General features: G+C 44.6%; 1 pseudogene; it reads left to right on the top strand.

The window, feature by feature from the left end:
- Positions 1 to 9,548: 9,548 nt before the first annotated feature.
- LOC118651360 lies at positions 9,549 to 10,708 on the top strand (annotated as a pseudogene).
- Positions 10,709 to 11,458: the final 750 nt, after the last annotated feature.

Below are 11,458 nucleotides of genomic sequence, written 5' to 3'. Positions count from 1 at the left end.
GCATTTCTTGCATTGTTGGCTTGGTAGTGATAAACTCTGTTAGCCTTTTTTTTTTTTTTTTTTTTTTTTTTTTTTTTTAAATCTGTGAAGCTCCTTATTTTCCCTTCAATTTTGAATGATAGCTTTGCTGGATAGAGTATTCTTGGATTCAGTCCCTTGCTTTCCATCACTTTGTAAATTTTCTTCCATTCTTTTCTGGCCTGATGTGTTTCTGTTGAGAAATCATTTGATAATCTAATGGGAGATCCCCTGTATGTAACTTTCTGTCTCTCTTGCAGCCTTTAAGATTCTCTCTTTGTCCTGAACATTTGCCATCATAATTATGATGTGTCTTGGTATAGGTCTTTTCAGGTTCATCTTGTTTGGGACTCTCTGTGATTGTGTGACTTTTTTCTTCCCCACATCAGGGAAGTTTTCTGACATTATTTCTTCAAATAGGTTTTCTAACCCTTGTTCCTCTTGCTGTTGTTCTGGCACCCCTATTATTCATATGTTGCTTATTTTCATGATGTCCCATAACTCCTTAAGGATCTCCTCCTGTCTTTTAATTTTTTTTCTACAATTGCAGTTCAGTTTGGTTGTGTTTTGATTCCGTGTCTTCTAATTCGCTAATTTGGTCCTCTGCTTCTTCTAGTCTACTGTTAACTTTCCATGGAATTTTTTTATTGCAGCTATATCACTCTTCATTTCTTCTTGATTCTTACATAAGTTATTGATTTTTTCATCCATTTCTTCTTGATTCTTACATAAGTTGTTGATTTTTTCCATCTGGTTTATGTACTGTATGACCCTTAGTCTGAATTCTTTTTCTGTCATGCTGCATGCCTCTGTTTCACTTAGCTGCTTTTCTGGTGAGTCCTCCTTTTCTTTCCTTTGGGGGTTTCTTTGCCTACCCATTTTTGGTCTCACTGACTGATCTAGATGTCGAGTCATGCAGGGGCTGCTCCTTGGGTGGCAGTGGCTCCTTGGGTTGCGGTTGCTCCTCGGGTGGTCCTGGAAGCAGCTTCTCTGGTGGGTGCTGTTTGCAGCAGTGGTGTCTCCTCTGGCTGGTGGGGGAGGCTTCTCACACAGCTGGTGTTCCTTGGATGGGGGTGGGCTGATCATGAGGCTGCTGTTCCTCAGATGGTGGCAGGCTGTGTATGGCTGCTGCTCATTGGACAGGGGCGGATGGCTCATGTGGCTGCTGTTCCTTGGATCAGGGCTGGCTGCACACTGCTGCTGTTCCACAGGTGGCATGTGCTGCTCGTAAGGCTGCCGCTTCTTGGACAGGGGCAGGTTGCTTGCAGGGCTGCTGCTCCTCAGACAGGGTTGGGCAGCTCACCCAACTGGTGCTCGTCAGACAGGTACAGGCTGCATGTGGCTGCTGCTCCTCGGACCAGTGAGGGCTGCACAGGGTTGCCACTCCTCTGACATGGGAGGTTTGCTCGTGTGGCTGCTGCTTCTCAGACCAGGTTGGGCTGCTTGGGAGGCTGTTGCTCCTCAGGCGGGAGTGAGCTGCATGTGCACCTGATGCTCCTCGCATGGGGGCAGGCCACTCACCCAACTGATGTTTGTCAGACAGGTGCAGGCTGTGTGTGGCTACTGCTCCTCAGACTGGTGCGGGCTGCTCGGGCGCCTGCTGCTCCTTGAATTGGGGCAGGCTGCTGGTGGCGCTGCTGTTCCTCATACAGGGGCATGCTGCTCACACAACTGCTGCTCCTCGGGCAGGAGTGAGCTTCACATGAGGCTGCTGCTCCTCAGATGGGGGTGGGCTGCTCACTCAGCTTCTGCTTGTCTAACAGGTGCAGGCTGCGTGTGGCTGTTGCTCCTCGGACCAGTGTACGCTGCACAGGGCTGCTGTTCCTCGGACATGGGCAGTCTGCTCATGTGGCTGCTGCTCCTTGGTCCAAGGCAGGCTGCTCTGGTGGCAGCTGCTCCTCTAATGGGGGCAGGCTGCTTGTGGCACTGTTGTTCCTTGTACAGGGGCGGGCTGCTCACACAGCTGCTGCTCCTTGGTTGGGGGCAGGCTGCTCATGTGGCTGCTGCTCTTCAGATGGGGACAGGCTGCTCCTCGGACAGGTGCAGGGTGCGGGCTGCACGCAGCTGCTTCTCCTTGGATGGGGTCAGGCTGCACGGGGCTGCTGCTCCTCAATCGTCGGTGGGCTGCTCCTGCAGTTGCTGCTCCTTGGATGGGGTGGGCTGCTCGTGTGGTTGCTGTTCCTCCAATGGGGAAGCGGTCCACTTACACAGCTGCTGCTTCTTGGACAGGGGCAGGCCACATGTGGCTGCTGCTCTTAGGCCTGGGGCGGGCTGCTCATGGGGCTTCTGTTTGTGTGGTTGCGGTGGCCTGGGCTAAAGCCTTGGTCCGGTCAGAGGGGAGCATGCTTCAGAACTCACAGGGGCCTGCACCCATGGTAGCTGGAGACTTGTTGACCATGGGACCACAGCCGAGGTAGGAGGTCCCTGGCAAAGGTAGCTATAGAGTCCCAGGTGTTATCTGAGGGCACCCTGGGTGGAAGTAAGGCTGGGCTCACAGTTACAGCAGCTCTCCCCTTCAAAAAGGCTAGGCCTCTGAGGAGGAGCTGGCCTCCTGGTACTGTTTGCAATGGTAGCAGAGGCTGCCTAATTAGGCAAGCCCAGTTAGCCTGCCCCCGAAGGTCTTGTGGGATCTAACTGTGCCTCACTCACACACACACACACACACACACACACACACACACACCCCATATGACCACACACTCCTCTTTTGTTCACTCACTCACTCACTCACTCACTCACACTCCCTCCCTCACTGCCACCTTCTTCCTGCCTCTGTATTTGGGTCTGGGGTGTTATTGACCTGTTCGTGGATGGATTTGCCTCTCCAGGTGTCTGGTTGTGTGGTTTGCTCTCTAGTACCTAGCCAGACAGGATAAAATTCACCTCGATAAGACACCACACAAAGGGAACAAAGCACGAATATATTCATGACACCAGTAACCCCACTACAAGTAACCACCTGAGAAAAGAGAATTAGGAGAGAGAAAAGAGCACAGATGATATAAAAGAGAGAAGAAAAGATAAGAGAGAAAAGAAAAAGGAAGAAAAAGGAATATATATATATATATATATATATATATATATATATATATATATATATTACAAACACCAAACACCCAGCAAAGAGGGTGGGGGCAGAATCTGTAGAGGCTGAGCTTATATACAGAAAGTAAGGTTAAGAGTTGGATGAATATGGGGAGGACCTCAGTTCAATATAGAGGAAGTAGAAGGGGGTGGGTGGATAAGTAGAAAGAGAACGAGAAGAAAATATTAATAATAATAATAAATTTACAAAAAAAATGATTTCAAACTGGTATAAAAAATAAAAAATAGCAAATAAAAAATAAAATAGAGTGATGGAAAAATAATATGAAAAGAAATAGAAAATAAAGCAATAAACAAAAATGGGAAAACAAAGGAAAAAAAGAAAAAAGAGATAACAAAATAATAATTAAAAAATAAAAATACAAATGAAAAAGTGAAGTGTTGTTCCTTTGGCTGGCTTAAAATCCCAGTCTTCTATACTATGCTGTTTCTCAGGTTCCTGTTGCTGGGACTGATGGTCTCTCTTTAGGCCAGTCCCTTTGGACTCTCAGGGACTATTTAGATTTTTTTTTAATCCTTTGTACCATTCAGGGTGCAATCTGGGTGTGGCTGTATTGGTTGCCTGGAGACTGGAAAAGAGGGGCTATATCTTCAGGACAAAATGGCTGCCTAGGTCCCGGGCTCAGGTATGACTCAGCATCAGACTCACTGCCACTTCTCCTGGACCCCTTCCTCTCCCCAGCCACTCTCCAGACTCCACAAGTCCACATCTTCTCTCTCACATCAGCCGCAGGTAAGTGTTCATATCCAAAAGGTCCTATGAACTAGGTTCAGTGAAGAAAGGCTCACGCCACAGAGAGGGGAAAGACTGCGCCTCTGTGAGCTCCTCTCCTGCCGGCACTGTGTGGTCCGGTCAGCCCTTCAGGCTGCCCCCTCTAAGTTCAGCCTTTCGTGACTATGGACCCAGATCTAGACACCCCTGCCATCCAGCAGTCCTGTGGACCTTCTTTCCACAGTCAGATGCTGTGCCTGTCCCCAGGGACACATTTTGGTGCTGTGCGGATCCCCTCTGACCCTCTGGGCTCAAGGTCTGTCAGACTCTCCTGCCCAGATCCTTGATTTTACCTTTCTCCAGGGATCCTCTGCCCTTCCTGGATGCAAACTCTCATCAGCTGAGTCTCCTTTGCCAATTCGGGTTGGATGTTCTTTGTTTCAGCTGCTCATTTTATTTGCTCCAGGACAAGGCTCAGAACACATCCGTCTATTCTGCTGCCATTTTGTCTCTCCTCTCAAAGCTTCTCAAAGAAGTTTCAGTTTCTTTCAAAAACTGTCATTGGTCTCTTATTATAAAGCACTATTGCTCCTTTCATTGTGGCTACACTTTAGAAATAGATGCTGCAGAGATAAAACACCACCTGGGATATTTCTCCCTTAAAGCAGGACAGTAATTGTTAACAGGCTTGGTGCTTTTGTGGGTTTATTTTAAACATTCCTAAAAAAGTAGGATTTGTAATTTTCCTTCAGATTACAAGCTGACACTTTAAAAAAAAAAAAGTAGCAGGGAATGTAGCACTTCTGTGTGATGGCAGCTGATAATTACCATAGTGTGAGTGGGGCTAGATATAACCCAGGCATTTTAAGAAACATGGCTGATTACAGAGCTTTAAGAGTAACTCAATTCGGGAATTTTGCTTTGTTAGTCAAATTGAACTGTCTTACTTAACCAATTTCATCACACGTCTTTCTTTTATTTTTCAACCAAAAGCCACTTTCTCATCTTTAATTGCAAGGCTGTTCTCAGGAAGAATGACATACAAAACTGAAATGTGAAATATAGGAAATCTTCTAGGAGTATCAGTATGAAACAGATTCTCATCATGTGTAACACCTATGGGAAGGCATACTGTGTGATAGCATTTTTTTTTCATAGTGTAAGAAGGTTACACTTTTTTTCCCCCTGAAAAAGTAAAGAAATAATTTTGTGGCTAATGTCAGGATAAACAAATGTCACACTGTCTGAGCTTGGTAGTATGTACACCCAGGGAACTTAGAGAGAACTGTTAATCCAACTATGTGAGAAGTGAGAGAAGATAGTGTCTTATAAGTAAATGGGAAGTCTTCAAACATATTTTTAAATACAGTTAGTAGACAATAATCATTTTCCTTTTTAAATTAATTGTACACCTTAGAGTTGCTCAGTTTTGATTACTGGCACACACGCAAAAAATGTGTGTGGTCTGATAGTAGAAGATTCAAATTCACAAGAATGCAGAATGTAGTAACTGCTATTGCAATGAAAAACTATTGCTCAGTCATATTTCATGTAATTCATGAGTTATAATTTGTCTACATAAATACCCATTTCTAAGAGTTTAGCCCAGGGGTGGGCAAACTTTTTGACTCGAGGGCCACAATGGGTTCTTAAACTGGACTGGAGGGCCGGAACAAAAGCATGGATGGAGTGTTTGTGTGAACTAATATAAATTCAAAGTAAACATCATTACATAAAAGGGTACGGTCGTTTTTTTGTTTTTTTTTTTTAGTTTCATTCATTTCAAACGGGCCGGATCCGGCCCACGGGCCGTAGTTTGCCCACGGCTGGTTTAGACCAATAAATGCCCCAAACCTCTCCTTCTGAAAACGGGGGCTGAAAATACTTGCAATTAGGGAAAGATGCAGGTTATTTAAAGTCCAAGGCCCTCTTAAAGAAAAGTACATAATTATGAATATAAAGTTAGATCAATGACCTTGCAAAGAGCCTTAAGGGGTGCTGAAGTTGAACTTCATAATTTCATGGTAAATCCATCTCTACTTGAGAAATAGTCTAGTTTATACAAGACTGATGTGGAAACATATTTACATCTGATGAACCAGTGTTCCTTCAGAGATCACAATGGTATTCAAGACAGTTACCTTTGCCTTTACTGGTCACTTTCCTCCAATTCCAATCCTTCATGCTGCCATGTCTGTCTTCATTAATTTTTACCCTACCTCCTACCAAACACATACAGAGATATGATTCCACTTTGTACCTCTATCACTGTTTCTTCAAGCTTACCTTATATTGTCTAATATTACCACAGCATTAAATTAGTGTTTTGGGCTGAATTGTCCCCCTACTCCCCCGCAAATTCATTATTGAACACTTAACCCCCAAAATTTCAGAATGTGACTGTATTTGGAGATAGGACTTTTAAAGGGGTGATTACGTTTAAATGAGGCTTTTAGGTGAACCCTAATCCAGTTTGGGTGGTGAACTTATAAGAGGAAATTTGGATGCATAAAAGAGACACCAGGAATACACATGCATAGAGGGGTGACCATGTGAGAAGGCAAAAAGAGGGTGGTCATCTGCAAGTCAAAAACAGAGGCCTCACAGGAAACCAACTTGTCAGCACTTTGATGTTGGACTTCCAGCCTCTAGAATTCTAAGAAAATAAACTTCGGTTGTTTAAGGCACTCGGTCTGTGGTATTTTGTTACAGAAGTCCTAGTAAACTAAAACAGTTAACTAGAATTTATCAAATAAACCAGGGAGCGGCCTAAGCCATCAGATGGACATCCCCTAAGGGCTCCCGGAATGCAAGAGGACATAGGCCAGGCCGAGGAAACCCCTGAGTGCATGAATTTTGTGCACCGGGCCTCTAGTTTTATCTAATAAAAGAGAAACATGAAAATTGACTGTACCTCTGCTACACTCACAAGCCACGCCCACAAGCCAATCAGAGGGACTATATGCAAATTAACCTAACCAAGATGGTGGCCGGCAGCCACAGAGCTGGAGCAAGCAGGAGGCTTGGTTGCCCTGGCGATGGAGGAAGCCAAGATTCCCGCCTGCCCTGGCCGGCTGTGGCATCCGCTCAAGGCAACAAAGGTTCAATTATAGAAGATAAATAAATTCCAGATACCTGCTTCCAGCCAGCCTCCACTGGGAGCTTGGGTGGCTGGGGGCTGTGGCCAGCCTGCAAACAGCCATCAGTCACTCACCCAGGCTGGCCAGGCACCCCAGCAGGACCCTCCTCCCTGAAGGGGGTGTGGCCAGCCTGAAAATGGCCCTCAGCCCTTCACCCAGGCTGGCCAGGCACCCCAGAGGGACCCTAACCCTGATCCGGGACACCCTTCAGGGCAAACCATCCTGCCCCCACCCATGCACCAGGCCTCTATCCTATATAATAAAAGGGTAATATGAAAATTGACCCTAACAGCAGAACGACTGGGAATGACGGGTCACTATGACACACACTGACCACCAGGGGGCAGATGCTCAATGCAGGAGCTGCCCCCTGGTGGTCAGTGCCCTCCCAAGGGGAGCTCTGCTCAGACACAAGCCAGGCTGATGGCTGCCACTACAGCAGTGTTGGTGGGAGCCTCTCCTGCCTCCTCAGCAGCTCTAAGGATGTCCAACTGCAACTTAGGCCTGTTCCCTGCTGGCAAGTGGACATCCCCCAAGTGCTCCCGGGCTGCCAGAGGGATGTCTGACTGCCAGCTTAGGCCCAATCCCCCAGGGAACAGGCCTAAGCAGGTAGGTGGACATCCTCCAAGGGGTCTCAGACTGGGAGAAGGCACAGGCTGGGATGAGGGACCCTCTCGAGTGCACAAATGTTTGTGCACCGGGCCTCTAGTATGCTTAATAACACAACAGAAGCTAACTGAGTGCCTATAGGCACATTTTTCAAATATTTTGGTTGAATGAAAGAACAAGTGCTTGCATGCACACACACATGCAATCAGGCTAGATTTCAAGAGGGAGTTTTGATGAAATAGCATTCTTTTTTATTTTCTTCCCTCGGACAATGCCAACTGCAAAGGAGGTTGTAGTGATAACATAAAAATCCATGATTTAATAGGTCTTAATGATGATCAAATACATACAATCATTGAGTCCTTATATGGTAGAAATATAGTGATAAAATAAAATCCATGATTTAATAGGTCTTAATAATGACCAAATATATACAATCATTGCGTCCTTATATGGTAGAAATTCAGAAAAATAAGAGGTGACCAAATTTTCCCAAACATATCAGAGCATTGAAATCATGATAGACATTCTTTTGAAGATGAAAGTAGTGCCCACAGGTACAAAGGTTTTTACTGTTGTTTGTTTGTTTTAACATGGTCTTTTACAGTAGGCTGGCTATTTGTCACAGGCCTTATATGGTGCTGCCTGAAATTGTAAACTTTCTTTGAGTGAAAAAAACTATATGGTCAGATATTTTGGAAGAAATCTTAAGAAAATGTGTCAATACAACCCACATCTCATAGGACATGAGATAAATCTGTGTCACAAAACCAATTTATTAATTTGTGATCAGTTATAAATTACTATCCCTGTGCATTTGACAATGCAGAAGACATAATTATTATTTATGTGGGGACTTGATGAGAGCATATTAAAAGCAAAGAAAATAGTTGTTCTTGAAGAGTTTTCACTAGTTAGAAGTGCCTACTGATGAGTTGGTCTTCCATTTCCAGGGAAAATTTTATTTCAAATTGATAGAACATACATTTATCTATTGTGCTATTTATTTATCTTATAAACATTTACTAAGCCTCTACAATAGGCCAAATATTACACTAGGCATTAGATCCTCTAAAATAAAACAGTAATATGCAAATCGACTGAATGGCTGAATAGTGGAGTGACCATCTGGACGACTATCTGGGACTCCGTTATGACACCCAGTGGCTCCAGGCCAGCCAAGGCAGGTGTGATGCAATTGGTCAGGGGCCTAGCCATCTCCCCATGATCGCCCTGCAGAGGGAGGCCCAGGCCACCAGCCAGTAGGGTGGTCAATTGGGGGGCCCCATGATCGCCCTGCAGAGGGAGGCCCAGGCCACCGACTGGTGGCTGTGGTAGGTGGGCAGGGCCTCCCTCTGAGGGAAGCCAGTGCTGGCAGCCTGGGGAAGGAAGGCCTACTCTTGCACGAATTTTGTGCATCAGGCCTCTAGTATACAATAATGAACAATGCCAACATTGTCTCTGTCCACATAGAACTTATGCTTTAGGCTGGCATGGCCCCAACGCCGAGTGCCAGGACCGCGGCAGCCCCCTTCCAGCCGGGTGCTGCTTGCCACCAGCGCCTCTTGGCAGCATTTCCCTGCTGCAGGGCGGCCTGAATGGGCGCTGAGGGGGCCGGCACCAGCGGTCCTGGGCTTCGTGTTGCTGGGTAACGGGCCTGCTCCGGGCAGCGCCTCGGCCCCTCCTGCCCCGGTTTGCCACTCCTTCCCCATCCTCCGGGCCCCAGCCCACTGGTCGGTCCTGGTGCAGCGGAGGCCAAAGCAATGGGAACCCCTCCGCGGGGTACCTGGAGCAGCGGCCTTCGCTGGAGAAGCGGTGGTGTCTTTGAGGAAACCCAAAGCCCGCGGTGATCCCTGGCGACCGGTTCCGAACTCTGGGGAATCAAAACTCCGCGGCGCTATGTAGCCTGACTTAGGGCTGTCATGGATACATTGGTAGATGATATCTGCATTCTAAATCATGAAAAAGCCCATAGGAGAGATACAGTGACTCCGGTCTCAATATATTCAAATGAGTCTGTTGCTTCACATTTTGCCCTTGTCACTGCATATGAAGACATCAAAAAATGACTCAAGGATTCAGAAAAAGAGAACTCTTTCCTAAAGAAAAGAATAAAATTTTTGGAAGAAAAGCTTACAGGCGCTTTATTAGATGAAGAAACAAGTTCTGTGGGACGAGAACAAGTAAATAAGGCCTATCATGCATATTGAGAGATTTGCATTGATAGAGATAATTTAAAGAGCAAATTGAATAAAATGAATAAAGACAACTCTGAATCTTTGAAAGTATTGAATGAACAGCTGCAGTCTAAAGAAGTAGAACTCCTCCAGCTAAGAACAGAGGTGGAAACTCAGCAAGTGATAAGGAATTTAAATCCACCTTCATCAAACTGGGAAGTGGAAAAGTTGAGTTGTGACCTGAAGATCCATGGCTTGGAACAAGAACTAGAACTGATGAAGAAAGAATGTAACAATCTCAGAATGGAGCTACAAAAAGCCAAACAAACAGATCCATCTCAGGAAGACAATCTGGAGAGCAGAGATCGCCAAAGACGAAGCATTTCAAGCGACAATGTGCAAAATGCATACTGGTAGCTGAAGAGAGAAATGTCTAATTTACATCTGGTGACTCAAGTACAGGTTGAACTACTAAGAAAACTGAAAACCCCAACTGCGATCAAGAAAGCCTGTGCCCCTGTAGGATTCATGGAAGACCTTGGGAAAGAAAGCACAAAACTGCACTTGACGAATTTCACTGCAACATACAGAAGACCAAATGGCAAAACTCTTTGTCATACCACATCTCCCCCTTTACCAGGAGATGTAAAGATTTTATCAGAGAAAGCAATTCCCCAACCATGGGCAGATAACGAGAGACCTATTCCTCATGACTGTTCAAACTTTCAGGAACACCACTCGTATGGCAGAAATTCTCTGGAAGACAATTCTTGGGTACTCCCAAGCCCTCCTAAATCAAGTGAAAAAGCATTTGGGGAAACTAAAAATAAAACTTTGCCTTTACCTATCCTGCCACTCCCGCATAACTTGGATCAATGTAATCAAAACTGCCTTTATAAGAATTAATTCTGAAGAGATCTGTGACTTGGTCATGAGGTTGCTGTACCTCCTGCAAGTATTCTTAAGAAATTATTTAATAAACTGAAAGCAGGTTTTGATTAAACTTTCAATGTACACATTTGCACATACTGTAATGTATTATGTAGTTGATTTTCCAGTATGAGAGCAACCCTCCAGCTTCACATTCTGGCTAAGAATCAGATATATACTACTAATAAATTAATAAACTTGAGGTGTTTCAAAAAGGCAAAAAAACAAAACAAAAAAAACTTATGCTTTAATTGTCATAGTTAGCGAGTAAGTTGCATTTAATTTTCCCATTGATTAATGACATTTCTCTTTACTTTGGCTCAGTTATGCTACTCATTACTTTCTATAGTGCTTATTTCCATAAGTGTTTATACAAATATTGTATTCATCTAATAAAATCCTTTTTGAAAGAATGGTCCAAGTTTTCCATAAAAGTATAAAACATTCCAAATTCAAGGCTCCCATGACCCGTACTTTAATGCTCTAGGCATCATAACACAAATCTGAAAATAAATCTGAAAAATATCTCCAAATAGACACATATTTCCTAGTTAGTCAAAACACAATTAAATATAGAGATCTATGTATATTTTCCCTTGTATTGGAAGGAGTCTACCAAGATAATTCTCTAAAAGCAGAAAAACAGTTCTAATACCTAAGGGTTTCTATGGATCAATACTTGATAATGCATGCTCTTTCTATTGACACCAAATCAAGTGAAATTTTGACTTGCTTGGATTCTACACATATATGTCAAGGAAACCTAT

The sequence above is a fragment of the Myotis myotis genome, unplaced genomic scaffold, assembly GCF_014108235.1.
Source record: "Myotis myotis isolate mMyoMyo1 unplaced genomic scaffold, mMyoMyo1.p scaffold_m19_p_3, whole genome shotgun sequence".
NCBI classification, from domain to species: domain Eukaryota; kingdom Metazoa; phylum Chordata; class Mammalia; order Chiroptera; family Vespertilionidae; genus Myotis; species Myotis myotis.
Note: the sequence above shows the minus strand (reverse complement) of the source record. Positions and strands in the feature narration are given on the sequence as shown.